The sequence below is a fragment of the Oryx dammah genome, unplaced genomic scaffold (genome assembly GCF_014754425.2).
Source record: "Oryx dammah isolate SB20612 unplaced genomic scaffold, SCBI_Odam_1.1 HiC_scaffold_7, whole genome shotgun sequence".
Lineage (NCBI taxonomy): Eukaryota > Metazoa > Chordata > Mammalia > Artiodactyla > Bovidae > Oryx > Oryx dammah.
Window position 1 is genome coordinate 24,912,318 of NW_024070191.1, and position 23,931 is coordinate 24,936,248.

Genomic DNA, 23,931 nt, shown 5'->3' on the forward strand with positions numbered 1-23,931 from the left:
ACTCAGCAGTCACACTTCTGGGACAAAGAAATAAAACCTAGAACTAGAGACTCTGAGACATGTGGAAGTGGAAATTGAACTTGGAAATGATTGTCATTTTTCATTTCAGAAAACCACAGCCGGTGGGGTTCAAGTTTTTTCCTGCAAGGCTAGGAAGCCTGATTTTTGCCTTTCCCTCTGAAGTCTCTTGGTTTTATAATTTAGTGGGAAGGAGAAACGTTTTTTTCTTTTTCCTTGGTCAACTTTTAAAAATATAATAACTGAAATGGTACGTGGTTTGTTTTTTTTTTCTAAAGCCCCCACAAAAGGCAGTGCAGTATGAATTATATCTTTGTCGGTACAGGTTATGAAATTACTCGGGAGAGTCATTTCTATAGAGACTGGCAGTGCAAAGCCTATAACTCAATGGAACGCAATTCCACTCAGAGCTCCCGGAATGTAATTGATGGAAGGAAGCAACATAAATTACCTTACCATTCTTCATGGATAATGTCTCTGTTTCCCACACAATCTCATTTTGCATACAAAACAAACAAAACCAAATTCAATCTCCCAAATTGTGTCTCCCCTTGTTTGCTTTCTTTTAAAAATCCTTCTGCCCACGTCACCCAGAGCCAACGCGCTCCTGCCAGGCAAATTAAGTCTGGTCCTGGCAACATGCTTGATATCCTCCTCCCATTTCCCTCCCCCATCCTGATCCTCCAACCCTCCTTTATTTCAGACGGAAACTTCGTTTGGAGCAGTGACAGAAGCATAAGAATCAAAATTTTACCAAGAAAACACCAGTCAACTTGGCTTTGATTTCATTTTCCAGGCAGACTTGCAGCAGAACAGCAGATTCCTTTGTCCCTCTTTGCAACAACTAGCAAAATGGTTAACTGGAAAAAAAAAAAAATCAAGTTCTCCATGGTCAGGAGAAAAATGATGGGGCTGGGGTAGAAGGGAAGGGTAGGATACAGCGTAGACGCGAAATCTAAAGAGAAATGGTATAAAGGAACTTATCTACAAAACAGAAACAGACTCACAGACTTAGAGAAGGAACTTATGGTTACAGAGAGTGGGGCGGGAAGGGTTGGGGGAAGGGATAGTGAGGGAGTTTGGGACCGACATGCATGCACTGCTATATTTAAAATGGATAACCAGGGACTTCCCTGGTAGTTTAGTAGTGAATCCACTTTCCAATGCAAAGGACATACGTGGGTTCAATACCCGGTTGGGGAACTAAGATTCCACATGCCGGGATTGAGGGTGGTGGAATTAAGCTCATATGACACAACCAGAGGAACCTGTGCACCGAAATGAAGACCCAGAATAGCAAAACTAAGATAAAATAAATGCATAACCAACAAGGACCTACTGTGTAACACAGGGAACTCATTCAATATTATGTAACAAGCTAAATGGGAAAAGAATTTGAACAAGAATAGATACATGTACACGTATAACTGAATCATTCTGGAGTATACCTGAAACTAACACAACATTGTTGATTACACTCAAATATAAAATTTAAAAACAATTCTGAAGTATCGCACTAAGAGCTTGATCTTGATCTTGAGAGCATTTCACTAAGTGAAATAAGTCAGACAGAGGAGCACATATACTGCATGATATCACTTACAGGAGGAACCTAGAAGATCTGAACTCATACACGCAGAGTAGAAGAGCGGCTACAGGAGCCGGAAGTCGGGGGAACTGGGGAGATACTGTTAAAGGGGACAAACTTGCAATCAGAAGATGACTAAGTTCCGGAGATCTAAAAGCACAGCCCAGGAATGACAGGCATCAACGCCACATCATAAACTTCAAAACTGCTCAGAGACTAGATCTTAAAGTGTTCTCACCACAAAGAAGAAATGTTAATTATGTGACATGATAAAGGTGTTAGCTAACACTACGGTGGTAATCATGCTGCAATAGATAAATGTATCAAATCAACACCTTGTACACCTTAAACTCACACAACATTATGTGCCAATTATATATTTAAAAAAAAAAAGGAAAAGATTGAGACACCAGGAGCCACAGCCCTAATCTAATAAGTTGCATTTGACTCTTTGCGACCCCATGGACTGTAACCCACCAGGCTTCTTTGTCCATGGAATTCTCCAGGCAAGAATATTAGAGTGGGTTGCCACTTCCTTCTCCAGGGGATCTTCCCAACCCAGGGACTGAACCTGAGTCTCCTGCATTGCACGCAGATTTTTTACTGAAGAAGGGGACCACAGAGGATGAGATGGCTGGATGGCATCACTGACTCAATGGACGTGAGTCTGAGTGAAGTCCGGGAGTTGGTGATGGACAGGGAGGCCTGGCGTGCTGCAATTCATGGGGTCGCAAAGAGTCGGACACGACTGAGTAACTGAACTGAACTGAACTGAGCCACCAGGGTGTTGTATATTGCAGTAGATAGAGACATCAAATCAACACTTTGTACACCTTAAACTTACACATTATGTGACAATTACATATTAAAAGAAAAAGACTGAGAGGCCAGAAATTAGAGCCCTACTCTCACAGGAGGTTAGGGCAGGTCCCAGAGCTCACCCCAGAGCTCACCCCAGAGCTCACCCCAGAGCTCACCCCAGAGCTCCAAGCTTCGGGGCTGCTCACTGATTCCAGCTCTGCCCACCTGAAGAAGTTAGATCTGCAAACACCCCACTCAGGGACTGAACATGTCATTTCGAGTCTCCCTGACCTCTCAGGAAGGATTTGGGCAGACAGGACCTGACAACTGCAAATAAAAACCTGTGCCTCTCTGTCTCCTGTCCCTCCTCTGTGACCCTAAGAAAAGCAACGTGTGAAGCAGGTGTTATTCCTGAACTCTTCATCTGAGTTGGACTGATTTCCTGAACTTTTCATCTGTGTCTGATTTGAAAAACGAGATTGGAAGTTTTTGTAATCTTTGCCAGTTGTAAGTTCTCTCACTGAAAATACTCAAGAATTTAGCTTTACCTATTTTGGATTTTGTTTTCCACCAAATAAAGTATAAGGGGCTAAAATTTGGTCCCTAGAAGTGTGTCAGACCAGTTGCAGGTGGTTTGTTAAGCTGAAGTCTATAAAAGGGATCTATAACCAAAAGACATTCCAGTGGAGGCTGACAGAGGATAGATGAAGTGATAACTCAAGTTCAGAAAGATTGATTCAAGTGCCTCTTAAGACAATGCCGAAAGCAGCCTGAATCTGCTCTGAATTGTCCTCTAAGAAACCCCAAGACTGGGTGTAAATCCACCTTTTATTTGCATGACTTAGCTTACACTTGTGGATTCATTTTCCTCCTCTTACTCCCAGTCCAGTTGACATAAACCCATTTGTTCTGTCTTCTATGAAGGTCACACCCACTTTAAGTGGACAAAGCCTAACACCAATTCTGGAAATGACCCCCTAGCAGAATACATCTGCTGAATGTTTTGGGCATCTTTAGACTGATAAAGAGTATAGCAGGTACAGAGTAAAAGAAATACACCTTTTAAAAAAGCCAATTGGGGGGTGGGGGAAAGGTGGAAGAACTTCCCTGGTGGTCCAGTGGCTAAGATCCTGCACTCCCAAAGCAAGGGGCATGGGGAACTAAGATCCCACAGGCTTTAAGGTGCAGCCAAAAAAAAGGGGGAGAGCCAATCTGTGTTGTATAATTTTGACAGATACCGAAGTGGAAAGTTCATTCATTATTTCTCATTATTCATCGAACAAACGTGTCCAGAGGGCCTTGTGTTCCGGGTAGCATGCCAGGTGCCAGAGATACAAAGGTAAACTTGTCCTCCCTTGAGACGCCCACAGGAGAAGTAGGGAGCAAAGGCACTCACAGCTAAACAGTTAGCACAACCCATAGGGCACACCCAGCAACAGCACTGGGAGAGGAAGACAGATTGCCTGGAGGACCAAGAAGTCTTCCCTTGGGAGGGAGGGGTAAGGCCAGCTTTGAAACACAATCTTTCTCTGAGTTAAGACTGGATGTGGGGACTTCCCTGGTGGTCCAGAGGTTAAGACTCTGTGCTTAGATCCTTGGCTAGAGAACTAAGATCCTACATGCTGCACAGCACAACCAAAAAATAAATAAATAAGAGTGGATGTGCTAAGGAAAAAAAAAAAAACAAACTATCAGTCACAGAGGCCAGGCACAGGCTGAGAGCAACATACAGCTGGTTATAGCCAAGGATAAACCAGTGGAGCTGATGAGGAAACAAGAATTCACACCTGATCCACCTAATCAGACCACTCTTTGATGTTTGTGTGTCCTGATAATAGGAATTTTCCAACTGATACAGTGAGTCTTCCCACTGATACAGTGAGTCTTCCCACTGATACAGTAGCTCTCAGTTGATGTTTATTCTTTGTGTCAGTGAGTTGTTTTTTAAATAACAAACTTGGGTAGGTTTCTCCTGGACTCTCTGCATCTGGGCAGACTCAGTCCTCACGTAGCAGTCACCAATGCCCCATCATGTAAAAATGAACCAAACTGGACGTCCCTGAAACCATAGATTTTTTTTTTTTTAATGATCTCCCTGGCCCCTACAGGCACCAAATTTTCAAATTTCCAGTTACTGTGGTTTTAAGACACCACCTGGGTACTGAGGCCAAAGAAGGATCCAGCAAGATCCATGACAGCAATAAAACGTATTCAGCCTGAAGCTACAGTTACAGGTATCATTTATCACCAGTATGCTTTCCATAAGTTAAACTGAGATGTGCACGTGTGAGTGAGTGTGTGTGTGTGCGCGTAATCAACAGGAATAATTTCCATTCCAGTCTTTTTTTCATAGTTAGTTTTTCCAGGCCCTGATAACCCTAAAAAGCCTAGTGTGACATAAACCAACAGGATGCCCAGATGCTAATGCAGTCACTGCTTACATGCAGGTAGCATTTCTCTATGACTTTGCTCCCTGGGGCTTCTGCAGAGAGTATTCTGGGGCTAAGCATTGATATTTTTTAACAATCTGTTCCAGAGTCATTTTTGTCTTCTCAGGTAGTAAATATGTAGTATTCATCTTCCACTTTCTTCTGGGAAAACGAAAATAAGTAATGACATGAGACGACTTCAGCCTCAGGTCCCTGAACTTGCCGGCACCTAAGGGGACCCCGGCCTTTAGAGGGAAAGGATGTGGCTGGTCTGGAAAGTTCCTCATTCCCTCTCACTCTAAGGAACTGGACAGTGATCTTGAATTTCTGAATCTCTCACCGACTCCCTTGAGTGTGTGTCTTGTTTTGAGATGGGGTTCAAGTAGGTAACTTTTACTGGGGAAGAAGGCAGAGGCTAAGGTAGAGTGGAAAAGGAGCAACTGGGGATCAAGACAGCGAGTGGGGGCCTGGATTGTTGGATTGAAAGCGGAGACTAGTTGATAGAAGAAACCAGCCCAAAATAGTGACTCTGGTAAGCTTGAGCTGTGCTTCCTACTTTGTCACATCCTGTGCCTCCAAGGTGCAGATCAGACTGTAATTTTGTCTTAATGTGACACAAATACAGTGGCTGACTCAGTCCTGTCTTTCAGTAAAGTTCTGTTTCTCTTACTTTGCAGCCTTTCTAGTGGTCCAACCACCATCACCTGACTCTCCCTCCTCTAAGGCTGCCGCAGGATTTTGAACACCCTCTGCTGACTTCCTAGATGTAGGGCCAATGCCTTCTCCCCCCAACCCCCCCCCCAAATAATTCAGCACTGGAGAAACACACGGCCCCCTAGAATTCTCAAGCCTAGCATTCAGCAGTCCCAGGCCCAAGTACCCCTCCTCGGCCAACTATCACCTGTATAATCTCAGGCAGAGCACCCAAGTCTCCTTTACCTCACTATTTTTCAATGATAACATTGAAAAATGATAAGATTCCCTCAACCAAACAGGGGTTTGGTATAGCACAGGGAACTCTGCTCAATGTTACCTGGATGCTTGAACGGGAGGGGAGTTTCAGGGAGAATGGATACATGTATATGTATGGCTGAGTCCCTTTGCTGTCCTCCTGAAACTATCACAGCATTATTAATCAGTTATACCCCAATACAAAATAAAAAGTTAAAGAAACAAATAGGGGTTTGGTGGAGATGAAGTGAGACGATGTTTGGTTTTGCTTTGTTTTTAAGCCACTTAGCACAATGCCCAGCATAGAGCAGGAGTTCGGTATACAAGAGCTATTTTGACACATTACGATTTTACATTAGGTGTTCATGCAGTATCTGTAACAGTCGTCCTTTCCTGCTCTGAGATGGTGATTCTCCTAGAGGCACTAACTGGAAATGCATCTCCATGTCAGAAAATTTGCTTTCCAGGTTGACTCAGGGACCAAATTACCCTGAGTGGACAATCCTTTCCAATATGGAAAAACTGGGAGTTAGAAATTTAAGGGGAACAAAAGAAGACCTTGAGAGTCCCTTGGACTGCAAGGAGATCAAACCAGTCAATCCTAAAGGAAGTCAACCCTGAATATTCATTGGAAGGACTGATGCTGAAGCTTCAACACTTTGGCCACATGGTGGAAAGACCCAACTCATCGGAGAAGATCCTGATGCTGGCAAAGACTGAAGGCAGGAGGAGAAGGGGATGACAGAGGATGAGATGGTTGGATGGCATCACTGACTCAATGGACATGAGTTTGAGCAAGCTCCAGGAGAAAGTAGAGGACAGAGAAGCCTGGCATGCTGCAGTCCGTGGGCTCACAAAGAGTTGAACACGACTTAGTGACTGAACAATAACAACAATAAGGAAGCTAAAGCATATTTCTACAGAGAATAGTAACAATATAACAACAGCTGGGGTGTGTGGTAGACAAGCCCAGAATGAGTAGTAACGTCCATCTCCCTGTGCTAAGTCTGTGTGGAGATGCTCAGGGTAGGAAGCCTGGAATACATCATCTGTCCCCAGATTCATTCCTTGTGCTGTGTGGTGGTCAGACTCTATTGCATCCATTATCTATTGAAACTGGGATGCTTCAACACACCAAAACAGACGGGACCAAATCCTAAGGCAAAGCCTATGGCTCTTAATTAAGCTCAGGACCAGTTCAAAAACTGGGGGGTGGGAGGGGTGGGGGGGGATGCGGTGGCCTTGATTGTCTTAGGTAACGAAGCCTGGCCATCAGAAACTTGGGAAGAGTCAAGGTCAGTTGAGAAGTCCCAGACCTCCTCAGCCTGTGCACATCCCAGACCTCACCAGCTCTGAAGACCCATCTCATTTCACCACATCCAGTCCAATGTTTCATCCAGTTTCCCTTCCCAAATAATTTCTGAGACCTCCTCCAGCAGCACCAAGAATGCTCAAACCTTCTGCAAATCAACCTCGGTGAGGCTTGCCCCCAACACTAGCTACTTAGCCCCATACAGCAATCTCCTCTCTGGCCTGAAACGCCAGCCTCCAGCTGCAAGTCACCTCTGCTCCTCTCCTCAAGCCACTGTCTCCCATGAATGGACAGAGACCCCGCCTTAGACCCCTCCCCCACAGCAGTGGAGGACACCAGATGGAAACTGTGGACAAGACCACACTGTAGGTTTTGAGGCTCACCGACGAGAAACATGATAGTTGGGATACATCTGCCATCAGAGGGCTCAGAACAGGCTTATTTGGGGTCCCTTCTGGCTGTAGCCCCTCAAAGAGAGAAGCAGATCCCACCTTTCCACTCCCTTTGTCTAACCAAAAACCATCCACTTACAGAGGCTCAGATCCGCCTCAACCACACCCCAAGATAAACATTACCAAGCAGATTAGTGTGCCTTGGTGGAGGAGGTCTACACTGAGATTGCCTCCCCATGCTCCCTTCAAACACTGACCACCTGCTCTGACACAGGTGTCACCCAAGGGCCCACTGAGGGGCTTTCAGAAAACAACCAGGGCTCGGTCTAAAGCAAACGGATGCCTTCACCAAAACAGCTAGCCGCTTTTAAACCTTTTCCCTCCTTTCTACCCATCAAGACTTCAAAATCTTAAAGCCTGATTTCACCCAGGACACTTTTAAAATAGAAACTGCTCTCTAATTGAAATCACTTGTAAAAAAGAAACTTCAAAGGACCCACGTCTCTACCAGCTGAGCTTCGCGACTCCCATCCTACACGGGGCCACTGGCTACATGGACAGACACAGACCCTCGGCGCTGAGACGCCCTGTGCTTTGTCTCTCCCTCAGTGGAACGGCAGCTCCCACACTCTGTGTGCCCGGCATAATTGCCTCCACTGACAGCCGATGAGTCACCCCATCACCACTGCTTTCTTCCGTTCTTGCTTTGCGTCAGCTGAACTTAGTCAATATAATGCACGCTGTATGGTTCAAGATACTATAGAGAAAAGCTTTTGGGGGGTCAAACTTAGGCTTTAAAAAATATTAATTGGAATTATAGGTCTTTTTCACAAGGTCCGGCACTCTCTAGGTGTTTCCACTTGTTTCAATATTTTGGTAATCCAGCACAGATTCATAGAGGGTGTATGCAAAACACACATTTAGTTGTCTCAGCCTTGACCATGCCAGGCACCATTCACAAGTAGGTCTACAGGAGAATTCATCCCGAGTTCCGGTTGGAGATGTCTAGCCTTGTCTTCCAGGCGCTTCCTCCCACCAGGGTCCTGAGGTCTGTGTTGATGGAAGAGGATGGACTCTCCTCGGAGAGCTAGGATTTGAGGTTCCAGGGCTCCCAGGATTCTGAGTCAAGAGGAAGGAGAAGAGAGCCTTAGAAGCAGAGAAGAAAGAGCTAGGATCTGTATGGGAGACAGAAAATTCCAGAGAATACATACACATTTGAAAAAATGTTGCCAAAATCACTTAAAGAATTAGCGTTGACATTTGAGTCAGCGGCATGAACATCCTGGTTGTCTCCCACCTTCATCAAACAAAGCTTGAGTTATTGCTTCCCACATGCCAGGGGACACGGCATTGACCAGCTCCCGGCTCTGCTACCATAGAGCACCCAGCCCAGCAGAGGGGTGATGGAGGTGCTGTGCTTTGTATCAGGTAGGCAGAGTTTGCTACAAGAACAGGCAGGACAGTCAGCCTAGACTGAAAGATCCTCAAGCCTTCCTTAATGCCTGAGCATCAAATAAAAGACGGCTTCCCTGGTGGCTCAGATGGTAAAGAATCTGCCTGCAATGCAGGAGACCCGGGTTCAGTCCCTGGGTCAGGAAAATCCCCCAGAGAGGGAATGGTAACCCACTCCAGTATTCTTGCCTGGAGAATGCCATGGACAGAGGAGCCTGGCGGGCTCCATGGGGTTGCAAAGAGTCAGACATGACTGAGCAACTAAGCACATACACGGAATAAAAACTAAGCAATGTCTGCCATCCCACAAAGGGTGGATTTCTACCCCCATGCCAGGTTCCCCAGCCCTCCAGCTCCATAACAAGCTCCTTCAGCAACAACAGAATTTTGTGGATTCACTCTGATCTCCAGGGGCACAGCTGATGATGACCCTGGGTGTGGAGTCCAGCGTTGCCGGGAAAGGCCAGGCAGGAATAACCCACAGGGAGCCTGCCTGAGTGACGGTGACATTCACACCCTGATGGGCGGCCCCCAGCTGGCTCTGCAGCCCGGTTCTCTACTGGGGACCTGCCCATCTCACACACACACACACACACACACACACACACACACACACACACACGCACACACTCCAGATCTGGAGGGGTAGGCACTTAATGAATTTTGTTCCCCAGCAGGTGAGTGGCCCACTCAATCCCTGACTCACAGGTCAGAGTGGGAAGCAGTCTTCCGGCAAAAAACAAGTCCTCCTCTCTCTGCAGAAACCTGCATTCAGCTCCGGGCCCTGGGCGTGAGGGAGCAAGGCTCATAAAAGTCTGATTAGCTGGCTCGTGGGCAGGGGCGAGCTCAACCTATAATTGGACAAAACAGAGCAGGAACTCAGTGTTTGCCAAAGAGAAGTTGCCTTTGTTCCAACGCAGCACTTGGGTGTTTGGTTAAAAAGACAGGCCCTGCTGACCCCTGATGACACTTGGCGGGTGGCTTTGTGCTTCTAATAGGAGCCACAGCGCTTTGGCTCATTTTAAATTACTACCAAGTGTTGTGCGGGTTGGGGCTTCTTCAAGGGGAAAAAAATCAATCTGAGGGGAAAAGCTATTCCTTAGCAACAAAGGAAAAAGAAAGAAGGCAGTTCTTTTAATGGAATCTGAGATGGAATCTAGCTCAGTGGAGCCAGAGCAAAAATAGCTCTTATCTGATCAAGGTGCCCGAGTTCCACTTGATGGCAGTTCAGGAGGCCCGGGCTCGGGTTTCCGGGGACCACAGCCAGCATCTTCAGGGAGGGACAGTCCTCCCGGCAGAGGGACGCCCACCGGGCCTCAGGACGGCAGGAGTCAGCAGTTGTCACAGTCATTCTGTTGACGTGTATTTTCAATCACACACCTTTTCCAAATACAATAAAGCTGAAAGCAAGTGACTTCAGCGGTCTGGGTAACAACGCCAGCAGGGTAATGGCCCGTCCACTATGGCACTCTGTCGCACGTGCAGAATATGGTGGAGACTGGATGGTGGGCGCTTAGTTACACAAGCTCCCAGCACAGAGATGGGGAACAGGGTATAAACTGCACGGTGAAAGTAAAGACTAAACAAATAAGTGAGGAAACAGAAAAAAGGGTGAAAATTATTGAGTGAAACCAGGAAATAAAACGAATATACCAGCCTGTGCCTGTAGGGATCTATGCAGTTGGGTGCTTGCATTAAATGGATATGAGGCACCCCACTCCAGTACTCTTGCCTGGAAAATCCCATGGACGGAGGAGCCTGGTAGGCTGCAGTCCATGGGGTCGCTAAGAGTCGGGCATGACTGAAGCGACTTAGTAGCAACAGCAGCACACCAAAGACCACACACACACACACACACACAGAGGCACACACACACACATTCACACATCGTGAGGGTCTCTACAGCTCTGGGTGTGAGAGTGTGTGTGTGTGTGTGTGCGTATTAAGCAAGACCATCCGGCTTGACGTACGGTTGTGATGCACAATAATCCACCTCTAGTCCCCACGCTGGCTCTCTCTATTGTCTTAGCACAGGGCTCAAATTTTCCACTTTCCAGAAAGAAACTGGATTTTGTGGAGGAATTCGAGGACACTGTGTCACATCCTGCACCCACACTCTTCAAATCTCTACCTACTAGACAATTTCTCCCCGGCCTGCGGTCAGTGGGTCTCACTCTCTCTTCCCTTGAAGCTCTCGTTCCTAGGAGTCCATTCTCTTAGCTCCAAAATGTTCCTCCAAATCCCCTATCTCATCCCTTGGTTTCAGCTGCTGCCTGCCAACGCACATAATCTCCTTGCCCAGAAATCAGCAAATCAAAACTCTCAGCTCCAGAAAGAGACTCGGAGACATAGAAAATAAGCTTATGGTTACCAAAAGGGAAGGGGGTTAGGGATAAATTAGGAATTAGGGATTAACAGATACACACTACTATATATAAAATAGGTATATAACAGGGACCTACTGTATAGCACAGGGAACTATATTCCATATCTTGTAATAACCTATAGTGGAAAAGAACCTGAAAAAGCATATATAAATATATGTATCACGTATATGTGGGTACAGATATATATAACTAAATCACTTTGCTCTACACCTGAAACTAACATGACATTCACTGTAAATCAACTATACTTCAATAAAAATAAATAAATAAATACATTGAAAATTTTAAAACAAAGTTTCCAGTTCCAAGATCTGCCCATTTTAGGAGGAAAGGGTTGGCTATACATAACCAATAACAAAATTTTGTCCTATCAAATGTACCAAGTCGAATTGGGGCACAGAATTTGGAAGTCACTTCCAGTAAAGCAACAGGCCCATCATTAACCCTATATCGTGATAGTTATGCACTTCAAGGGGCAGGGCAAGGTCTCGATGACATTTCTACTAGAATTTTCTTTTGTCATGGAGTCTGTGACCACACCCACATTTGCCTCTGGGTTACTGTCATCACTACAAAAACATTCAGGACTAGTTCATCTGTTCTAATCCTTTGCACAGAACACAATCCAAAATTCTGGGCTTCTTACACAAGACCACACTCATTTTCAATATATCTGAGTTCATAATCCAGCTGTAAAGTGCTGTGCCTTTTTTTTTTTTTTGGCTCCCAAATTCTCAATAATGATCACAAGTGTAAATTAATTCAGGCTTAAAATATAAAATGGACTGACTGCCCACCACTCCCTGAATTATTCATGAATCAACTGGACAGGGTTCTTTGTCATCTATGCACACGCTCTTCCTTTGCTATTTGTAACACTTTCTCTGCACTTTTGAAAGCGAGGCTACAGTTCATCAGTGGCTGTTGACAGCATCCACTCAAGGCTGAACCCTTCACTCTGGACTCTTCAGAACTTGGAGTTCCCCGGACCTTCCCCAGGCATGGGCTTCACCTGTGCTCAGCCGGTGAGGCAGGAACTTCGGAACAGTTCCCGCTGGGGTCAGCAGAGTCCCAGAGAAAAACCAGTGACTGACACAAGTTCCCGAAGTCAAGCCAGATACTGATTCATTCCAGAATGACGGCAATTGAGGGCCACCTAGGTTGACATTATAATGCGACTGAAGAGACTCGGGGAGAATCAGTGAATTAGTCAAGAACATGTGGCCTCTGGGAGCCAGGGCAAGGGTCTGAGCTCAGGTGGGCAACAGCCTAATGCCTGATGGACAACCACTGGGGTCAGACAGGTCAGGAATGCCTGAGGACCTGGGAGAGATTAGCTCAGAATCAGATCATATTCAGTAACCAAAAGAAACGTCCTTCTCCTCCAAGACCCATTCAATAACAAACCAAATCACTTTCTCAGAAACCCTCTTCTCTGGTCAGATCTTCAAAATTAAGAATCTCTGGTGGCAGGCGAAACCCACTCAGCTGTGGGTAGAGGGTCAGGGCCCTGGGGGATGGACCCTGCCCACTCTCATCCTGGGAAATTCATTAAAGTCCCACCAGCCCCAGGAACAGGAAGTTCTGCTGGGCAGAGTTGTTTCTGTGAGGTATGTATGGTGTCTTTGATTGTACACCCCATTCTAGAAACCTAGACAAAAAGAAAAGGAGAGGAGTCTGGTGCAGAGAGAAAGGGCTTCGCAGACAGGCCTGGGTTATATAAGTAGGTAACCCCTCTGACCCTTAATGTCTTCATTTGTGCACAGAAGATTCATAAGTACCAACACTGGTATGGGACTTAAAAGTAACAGACACCTTCTCAAGTGTAAGTGGTTCACATAGACCAACATTTCATCCTCAGAACCCTTGATGCTGTTATTATCTCCCTTCTTCTGAGCTGGATTCCAAAAATGTCTCCTGCCTCTACTCTTAGCCCCTTCAGACCCCACATCACTGGAAGCTGTGCTGGAAGAAAGGACCAAGGCATTACCCCACAGCCCAGAACAGAAACAAGGCAGGAACGTGGCTGCCACTGCTGCCACGGTTGCTGTTATCATTTTTCTGGTTCAGTTCTGTATATGCTGATATGGCAGATCCAGAATGACCCCAGGGAATCTGTCCTCATAGGCTGACTATGTTCTCATTTCAAACCTCGTGGAGGTTGGCGTTATGACCATGTCTGCATGGCCAGATCCATCAGCTCAAATTTCTGATCCATGACCTTCCCGCTAAGAGCAGGACTCTTCCCTTTGGTCAGATACAAGCTTCAGGAGTAAGAGGGCTGCCAGTGGGTTCAAGAGTGAGGGGGCTGCCACCCACTGGAGGCTCTGATAGGAACAGAGACACTTCCTTCTCAACCTTTGCAATTCCAATGAGATTAAAATGTGACATCACTTAAGGACCAGCACGTTGACAGACTGTCTGTGTGACTCAGACAACTCAACTTCCTGGGCCTGAAGAAAGAATGCCTTTTTTTTTTTTTTGTCCTCCACTCAGGTAGATAATTCACTTCCTTGAAACACGTCATCAGTGTGGAAAGGTTGTTTTTGAGTGGAACCTTTCTGACGTCTCTATTTGGTGGCAGTGTTTCTACAGCGCTACTATTGACCCTTGATCCAGAATTGTAGGTCGTGTTCTGGGCCTGGCCCTCAACAACAAGACTGTGAAGAGACAGAGCCCTGGGCCAGAATTACCCTGGCTAGAATATCTGCAGCTGAATCTACAAGACACACTTTTCCATCAAGGTGGTTACACCCTGTGCAGTCTAGGGAGCCCCCTAGGGTAATCTCCCCACATCGGAGTAATATGAATCTGAACCTACTCGGTCTGCCAGACGTCCTCTGCTGTGAAATAAAGGATTAGAGTTAAATAACAGAGTTTTGCTGCACAGTGATGATTGAAATTTACATTTTTAAATAGGAGAGCAAACAGAAGCTGAGACAAGAGGTAAAGGAAGGCCACGTGCGCACACCAGATGCTGGGGCCATCCTTCTCATCCTCAAGGGCAGCCAGTGAGAGTAGACAGACCGTAAATCCCAATGCCACACGGGCCAGACTGCGAACCTGGTGGAGCCGGGGTTGGTCGTGAGAACTCAGGCCAGGCTCGGGAATTGCTCTGAGCCTGAGTTCCCTCACCTATGTGAAAAATTCTTTTCTGAGACTGTCATGAGGCAAGGCAATATGAGTAGACGCCCCCCGACCCTGCCCTAGAGTAAATAACCAATAAGCATCATTTTCCCTGCTTTCTTGGCATTCCAATGGACTCTGGCTTCTTAGAATCCAGGCTCCTCCTGGGTTTTGGTATGGGTGAAATCTCTGCATATATGTCTACCTGCAGGCAGGATTATTTGAGGAAACCTCCCCTTTGCATGTTTCTTGCTCCGAGGACCCCCAGGTATCCCAGGACAGTTTCCTCTCAGAGAAACCACACAACCCTCAAACTGTTGCTTCTCCTTTCTCCTGCTGTGGTTAAAAAAAAAAAAAAATCAGAAGAACACAGGTTTCTGGGCTTCCCTGGTGGCGCAGTGCTTAAGACTCTGCACTTCTGCTGCAGAGGGTGTGCGTTCCATCCCGAGTCGGGGATTGTCTAAGAACCTCCAGACAGAAAAAAAGAACAGAGGTATCCCATGCATCCTCACAGGTAACCAGAGAAACACCAGTACATTCTTCTGTTTTCCCTTTATCATCCTCCTCCTGCTCATCCGTTTCTCTTGACTGTCCTCCTTCAAAGCTGTTGGTGTTGGTGCTCCCAGCCGAGGAGCAGGAGGGAACCGACACGTCCAAGTGGGAACCGACACGTCCAGGTGTGTCCACATGTGGCTGTCTCACCCAGCCCACAGTCCCTGCTCCAGTTCCCTCTTCTGAAGCTTTCTTTCCCTCTCCCCAGATGATGAGCTCACACCACATTCCTCCTGTCCTCCAATCCCTCCCACTTCCCCAGCCCCCATAACCCCCATCACCAATGGTAGGTGACCAGCCCTTCACCAAACCCATCCTATCATTCCATCCCCTGGTCGTTCACTTAGGGGAAGGTGTGGGTCTCAGCAAAGCCATGAGATAAGAAAGTCAGTGATTCTATACCCATTTCACAGGTGAGAATGTTGAGACTTAAAGAGTTGAAAGGACATAAGTTGATGGTAGCAAAAGAGACCTGTAGTGAGTTGAATGGTGACCCCCCCCAAAAGATCTGTCCATATCCTGGGACCTGTGAATGTCCACTTTTGGGGGGAAAAGGTCTTTGCATATATAATTAAGATTAAGGGTCTGAGGGGAGATTATCCTGGATTTTCTGAGGGGCCCTAATTCCCATGACGATGTTCTTATAAGAGTGAGGGAGAGGGAGATTACCCAGGAAGAAGGGAGGGCCATGTGACAAAGGAGGCAGAGACCTGAGTGACGTGGCCACAAGTTAAGAACAGCCACAGCCACCAGCAGCTGGAAGAAGCAGGAGAAAGAGTGCCCCAAAGCCTCCGAAGGTCAGACTTCTGGCCTGCGAGAGAATACATTTCCATTGTTTTAAGCCCCCAATACTTTGGCCACCTGATGGGAACTGCCAACTCACTGGAAAAGAACAATCCAACTAAAAACAGGCAGAAGATCTGAATAGACATTTTTTCCAAAGAAGACATACAGATGTACCAATAGGCATATGAAAAGGTGCTCAACATCACGCATTATCAGAGAAATGCAAATCAAAGCTACAATGAGATATCACTTCACACTTGTTAGATTGGCTATTATCAAAAAGACAAGAAATAACAAATATTGGCGAGGATGTAGAGAAAAGGGAACATTTGTGCACTGCTAGTGGAGATACTAATTGGTGTAGCTGCTATGGAAAACAGCATGGAGGTTCTTCAAAATACTAAAAACAGAATGATCTAGCAATTCCACTTCTGGGTATCCACAGAAAATGAAAATACTAACTGGAAAAAAATCTATGCATCCCCATCTTCATTGTAGTGTTATTTACAAAAGCCAAGATATGGAGACAATCTAAGGGTCTGCCAGTGGATGAAGGAATAAAGAAAATGTCTATAGATATTAAATATATGGAATATGAAAAAGTGAAGTTGTTCAGTCACATCCAACTCTTTGTGACCCCATGGACTGTAGCCTACCAGGCTCCTCCATCCATGGGATTTTCCAGGCAAGAATACTGGAGTGGGGTGCCATTTCCCTCTCCAGGGGATCTTTCTGACCCAGGGATTGAACCTGGGTCTCCTGCATTGTAGGCAGACACTTTACCGTTTGAGCCACCAAGGAAATCCATATGGAATATACTTATCCATAAAAAAGAATGAAATCCTGCCATTTGTGACAACCTGAAGTGAGCCTACAAAGTATTACGCTAAGTGAAAGAAGTCAGACAGAGAAAGAAAAATACCATATGACTTCCCTTATACACAGAATCTAAAAGTAAACAGACGCACCTCATAGATGCAGAGAGCAGACTGGTGGTTCCCAGAGACAGGAGGTGGAGGCGGGAAAAATGGGTAAAGGGAGGCAAAAAGCACAAACTTCCAGTTATAAAATAAACAAGCCATGGGGATGTAACATACAGCATGGTGACTATCGTTAATAATGTTGTACTGGATATCTGAAATTTGCTAAGAGAATAGATCTTAATAGTTCCTATCACAAGAAAAATATTTTAACTATGTGCAATGACAAATGTTATCACGTAGACTTATGGTTGGTGATCATTTTGCAACATACCCAAATATTGAATCATTGATATATACCTGAAATCAATATAATGTTACAGGTCAATTATACCTCATTTTTTTTTAAGAAGAGATTTATCATGGGAATTAACTCACAAGGTGATGGAAGCCAAAATGTCCCCAAATCTGCTCTCTGCAAGGCTGAGAGGCAGGAAATCTGATGGAATGATTCAGTGTGGGTCCAAAAGCCTGGAAATCGAGGGGAGCCAGTGAGTCAACACCCTCCCAGATATACTCGGAAAAAATGTCTTACCAGTTATTTGGGCATTCCTTAGCCCAGTCAAGACAGCACATAATTAATTATCACAGCATCCTCCATAATAAAATGAAAAGACATGTAAACAGAATGACTGCTTCATAGTAAGGACACAATTAATGTCAGCTAGCACTGTTGGGGGTTTTATTTTTGCAACAATTATTTATTTGGGGCCTAATCATTCAGTATTTTACAAACTACTCAAAAAGGGTGATCACAGAGGCCCCACACATCTGAACCACCATTACAGGTAAGTGAGTAATCAAGTGGCAGCCTCCCTCTCCAACACAGTAGCTTCAGGGCAAAGCCAAAGAGAATTGATCCAGCCTTAAAATGTCATATGAATCATGATGCCAAAATGATTTATGTCCACCTTAGATGGTAGTTAATTCCACCCACCTCGACTGCCTGCCTTTGCCCTCCTCAGAGTCTGGGGTTACATTTATTAACCGGAGAAGAGAACGGGATCCTGAGAATACTCAGTAACCTGCTGGGCTGGGAGGTGGTCTGAGACTCAGCGTGCGTCTCCAGCTTCTCCCTGACATGGAGGCCTGGCCAGGGATCATCCACAGAAAGGCCTTTGGGAACCACAGCATCACTGGGGGATAAGGACAGAGGAGGGGAGGAGATTGACTTAAAGAGCATCCAGTTGTACAAACGCTGCCTAGACTGATCATTGCTCCTTGGACAGAGAGCTACATCCAGCTGGGGAGTTCAAATAGAAGGGAAATTGATGAGAAGATGCTCAATGTTGTTAATTATTATAGAAATGTAACTGAAACTACAGTGAGGTATCACCAAAAACTCCACAAATAATAAATGTTGGAGGGTGTGGAGAAAAGGGAACCTTCCTACACTGCTGGTGGAAATATAAATTGGTGCAGCCACTATGGAGAAGAGTATGGAGGTTCCTCGTGTGATCTGCTGTGCTCAGTCGCGTGCAACTCTTTGCAACCCCATGAACTGTGCCTGCCAGGCTCCTCTGTTCATGGAATTTTCCAGGCAAGAATACTGGAGGGAGTTGCCATTTCCTACTCCAGGGGATCTTCCTGACCCAGGGATTGAACCCACATCTCTTGCATCTCCTGCATTGACAGAATTCTTTACCACTAGCGCCACCTGGGAAGCCCTGGAGGTTCCTTAAAAAACTAAAAATAGGATTACCATATGTCCCAGTAAGCCCACATACCGGAAAAAAACTCTAATTCAAAAGAATACACGCGCCCCAATGTTTACAGCAGCACTATTTCCAATAGCCAAGACATGGAAGCAACCTAAGCGTCCAACCACAGATAAAGGAATTAAGATATGGTACATATATGTAATGCAATATTACCCAGTCATAAAAAGAATGAAATAATGCCATTTGTAGCAACGTGGATGGAACTAGAGATTATTTCCAAATCCTATCTAGAGAAACATATTCTAAGCACGTGTGTGTTAGTTGCATAGTCATGTCCAACTCTTTGCAACCTCACAGATTGGGGCCCACCGAGCTCCTCTGTCCATGGGATTCTCCTGGCAAGAATACTGGAGTGGGTTGCCATTTCCTTCTCCAGGGGATCTTCCTGACCCAGGGATCAAACCCAGGTCTGCCATGTTGCAGAAAGATTCTTTACCATTTGAGCCCCAGGGAAACCCTAATGGAATATTACCCAGTCATAAAAAGAATGGAATAATGCCATTTATAGCAACATGGATGGAACTAGAGATTATCATATTAAGTGAAGTCAGACAGAGAAAAACAAATATGATATTACTAATTTGTGGAACCTAAAAAAATAATACAAATGAACTTATTTACAGACTCACAGACATAAAAAACAAACTTCTGATTACCAAAGAGGAATGGGAAGGGGAGGGATAAGTTAGGAGTCTGATCGAACCCAGGTCTCCTGCATTGCAGGCAGATGCTTTAACCTCTGAGCCACCAGGGAAGGCCACATGCACTTTACTGTATATAGAATAAATAAACAAGGATGCACTGTATAGCACAGGGAACTATAGTTATTATTTTCTAATAACTTATAATGTAAAAGAATCTGAAAAAGAACATTTATGTATGTGTGTATACATACATGTGTGTATATATATACATAAACATATATATGTAAGTAAATCACTTTGCTGTACACCTGAGACTAACACGACATTGTAAATCAACTACACTTCAGTTTAAAAAAAGAGGAGCGATTGACTCTCACATCCATGTGCCAGGGTCATTCATAATTTCTGTTCTTCACCTTTCCCTGCCATGAAATCTTTAATCCCTGACTTCTTCCTGTTTACTTGCTTCCCAGAACTATCCATTCATCTGCTCTCTAGGGAGGAATGAGTCCCTCCTCATTCACAATGATTCAAACAAGGCTGCAGCCTTCCATGCATTTTCCAGAAGAAGGATCTTTTAAATTCATCTTAGAGGATGAGACCTTTCTCACTGTCATCTATCAGTGCTGACATCTAGGACTGACTGAGCCAGGTGACCTGATTCCCAGTTGCAAACGGAAATAAATCTAAGGGCTCACAGTCCTTAACCTGCCAGGTCTCCTTCCTCAAAACTATTCTCACCATACTATTATGAAGTTAAGGGCCCTGGCTCTTGAAAGTTCCTAAATACTTTAAAAGATGTAAATGCTTTATTCTCTCAGTTTTAAAAGGGCACATAGGGACTTCTCTGGTAGTCCAGTGGTTAAAAAAAGACTTCACCCTCCAACTGAACCAGGGTATGGGTTCAATCCCTGGTCGGGGAGCTAAGATCCCACATGCTTCACAGACAAGAAACCAAAAGCATAAAACAGGAGTGATATTGTAACAAATTCAGTAAAGACTTTAAAAATGGTTCACATCAAAAAAAAAAAAAAGAGGGGGGAATGTAAGGGGTCTGAGGCTGCCACACTAAAGTGGCTGTTAGGAAGTGAATATTCCAGATTCTTCCTTAGCAACAGATCTGCAGGAACTTTCTAAACTGATTATTTGGCTCAGGAGAATCATCACTTCAGCCAACATTTTCTATTTCTTATCTCTACTTTTCTCAAGGCATGAGTTTCAAAAGGCAAACTGCATGGGATTAATTAATTACCAGTCAGGCTAGGCTCTCTCCAGGTTGACATCAAGGCTGCACTTTTATGCACCTTTCCTTCCTTGGCCTACATGAGCAGTCTTCAGACAAAATCCACCTAATTGGGCTTGACTGGTCTGATGGTTGGATGGCATCATCGACTCAATGGACATGTGTTTGAGCAATTTCTGGGAGTTGGTGATGGACAGGGAAGCCTGGCGTGCTGTAGTCCATGGGGTCACAAAGAGTCGGACACAACTGAGCAACTGAACTATGTTCTGAACCTATCCTTACAATAAAAATTCTATTGAGCAATTTGTTATGAAGAGATAACCAAAAACTGCATTTCAACAAATGTCCTAAAAAGAAAGAAAATGAAAAACTACAGGTGAAAAAACATTTATCCTCAATAGTAATCAAAGAATGCATGTATGATACTATGGCTTTTTAAATTACTAAGTATAAAAATAGTAATATCCACTACTGGGTAAAGTACAGAAGAGCAGGCATTTTTATATACTGCTTTTGAGAACATAGGTTGTTAGAAGTTTTTGAACAATACTTGCAACATAACAAAAATCTTAAAATATGCTTCTTTTTGCCCCAGCAATCTCACATCAAGGCATTTATCCTAGGATATGATTTTTAAAAATTAAACATTAGGTATAAAGACATTAAGCTGTATTTATGATGGTAAAAAATGAGCTAAACAGATTATCCAATAATAGGACACTGGTTAAAGTGACCATTGGAATAGTAATATGATTTAAAAAATTTATCACTAAAAAACAATACTTGAGGTTACTGATTACTAGTAATGATGGGCTAGCTTGTATCCAACTAACAATTCTACTGAAAATAATAAATTCTATACAATTGGAAAAAAAACTGGTTTTAACTTCCAGCTTTTGGTCTAGTATGTAAGGAGCTCTCATAACAAGAAAAAAGCTGAACAAACTGAAAATCAGTAGCTCTTCATGCATCCATTAGAGAATTGAGGTTACAGGGAACACAGCGTTCCTCAGAATTGGAGAAATAGACAGGCGGATACAGAGAATTGGAATTTACTGGAGAATTCCAGGAGCAGAAACCTCCAGGGGAACCAGTATTCAGGTAGGAAATCCCGAAATGTAATTGACAGATTGCTGGAGGCTCAGTGTAGACAAGTCAGAGAGAGAAAAACTCCAGGGAAGGGAGGACCATCCTAGGGGAGTCACCACACTTTTTTAAGTTTCACCTCCTGGAGATCTATCGGGTCCTCCAAGGGAGATCAGAAGAAAGTTCCCTCGTGCTCCTGGCAGGGAAGGGGGAAAAGTAGTCACACTGAAGTACACCCAGAGCATTCTGTTCTTAATAATAAGGTCAGCTTTCAACAGACTCTGTCTTTTCAGAATCTAACCAACTGAGATTCTCCCAGAGCCTAACCATCCATGAGAAAGGAAACACCCAGTTCCAGCCTCTGGGCTTTCACCTGGTAGAAAGGAAATAGCCAACTCTATCCTCCCCCCTCTAGCTTTCCTGCTCACCTACATGTACGTGTTGGAGGTAGGAACAAACTAAAAAGCTCTTGTAAAGGTAGCAGCCCAGGAGCACATGCTCACTAAAAAACTGAGACCTGATTGTAGGGTTATAGAATGCTCTCACCCCGCCCCCAACACTTCATACCATGTCACGAGGACTCCTACTGACAACGGGGCAAAGCAGCTGGAAGAACCACACATCTTAGAGCTTATTTAAGAAGTCTCTAGGAAAAAGCAATGAGGGAAACAAAAACAAAGAGACCAGAGGAAATCTGATCCTCCAACACCCACAACTACAGTAAACAGTAAACATGACTGAACCCCCAGCAAGCTAATCATAAAAACTTACACTAAAGTACTATTTATCTTAGTTCATTTAACCCTGTATATCATGTCCAGCTATCTAAAGAAAATTATAAGACATACTCAGAGGTGGAAAAAAAAAAAAACACCACAGTTTGAAGACACAGAGCAAGCATCAGAACCAGACACGAACATGGCAGGGATCTTGGAAATAGCAGATTGTGAATTTAAAACAACTATGATGAACATGCTAAGAGCTTCAGTGGAAAAAAAGTGGACGAGTGCGAGAATGGATGGGTAATATAAGCACAGAAATGGATGATCTGAGAAAGAGTTGTCAGGAAATGCTAGAAATCAGAAACACTGTAATAGAAACAGAGATGAAGGAAAAAGGGTGAAAACAGATGTGGTTATATTAATATCAAAGCAGATGTCAAGACATGAAATATTATTAGAGATAAAGCTGATTACTTCTAAGTGATAAGGAGTCATTTCATCAAAAAGACAAAACAACTGTAAATCATATGCTCCTAATGATACAGACTCAAAATAAGAATAAAATTGGCAGAACTAAATGGAGAAATAACAAATCCACAATCATGACTGGAGTTTTTAACACCCCTGTCTCAGTAAATTGATAGAAGTAGAGAAACTCAACAAGGATTTAGAAGACTGCAACAATTACACCAAACCAACTTGGTCTTACTGATATTTATAGAATATTATACCGAACAAATCCAGAATACACAATCCTTTTAAATGCACACAAAACAGTCATCAAGATAGACCATAAAACAACTTTGAGTACTTAAAATATATAGAATATATGCTTTAAACGCACTGTAAGTTTAAAAATGACAGAAACATAGCTTGAAAATCTTCCCACTTTACTTATAAATTAAGCAGAACACTCCTAAATAATCCATGGGTCAAAAAAGAAATCACAAATGACATCAGAAAATATTTATAACTCAATGGTAATAAAAAATAAATCAATTTGTAGGATGGAGCTGAGACAAGGCTTAGAGGGAAACTATAGTTTTAAATGTTTATATTAGAAAATAAAAGTTTAAAAATCAATTATTTTCACTTTTAAAAGTTAAAAGATTAAAAATAAACTTAAGAAAATTTAAAAAGAAGGAAATTAAGAGGAAAAGTCAATACAACAAAAAAAATGAACTATAAAAAAAGAGCCTCTGAGAAACTGTCAGACTCTAGAAAAGCCTAAAAAGATATGACAACTAAATGTTAGTGGTATTCTGGATTGGATCCTGAAACAGAAAATGGATATTAGGTGAAAACTAAAGAAATGTGAATAAATAATGGACATTAGTTAATAATAATAATGTACATATACTGGTTCATTAGCTATGACAAACATACCCCAGCAGTGTAAGTTATTAACAACAGAAGAAACTGGGTGGTATATAGGTATTACCTGTTATATCCTTGCAACTCTTCTGTTAACCTAAAACTCTTCTTCCCAATTCATTTTATGAAGCCAGCATAACCCTGATCCTAAAACCTGAAATGGACATTACAAGAAAAGAAGATTATAAACCAATACTATTTGTGAGATACACACAAGAAGAAGAATAGAAATTGACTATTTAGCGCAGAAATACAAGACTGATTCAATGATCAAAAATCAATTTCCCACCACATTGACAAAATAAAAGAGAAAATCATATGATCATCGCAACTGGTCCAGAAAAAGCATTTAACAAATCTAACACTC

At 43.8% G+C, this 23,931-nt stretch overlaps 1 long non-coding RNA gene across 1 annotated transcript; it reads right to left on the reverse strand.

The window, feature by feature from the left end:
- Positions 1 to 786: 786 nt before the first annotated feature.
- LOC120865611 lies at positions 787 to 23,718 on the reverse strand. Its single transcript, XR_005721456.1, has 3 exons — positions 23,632 to 23,718; positions 8,410 to 8,610; positions 787 to 878 (listed from the first exon to the last, which is right to left on the reverse strand). It is a non-coding gene; the product is annotated as an uncharacterized LOC120865611 (long non-coding RNA).
- Between the last annotated feature and the right edge of the window lie 213 nt (positions 23,719 to 23,931).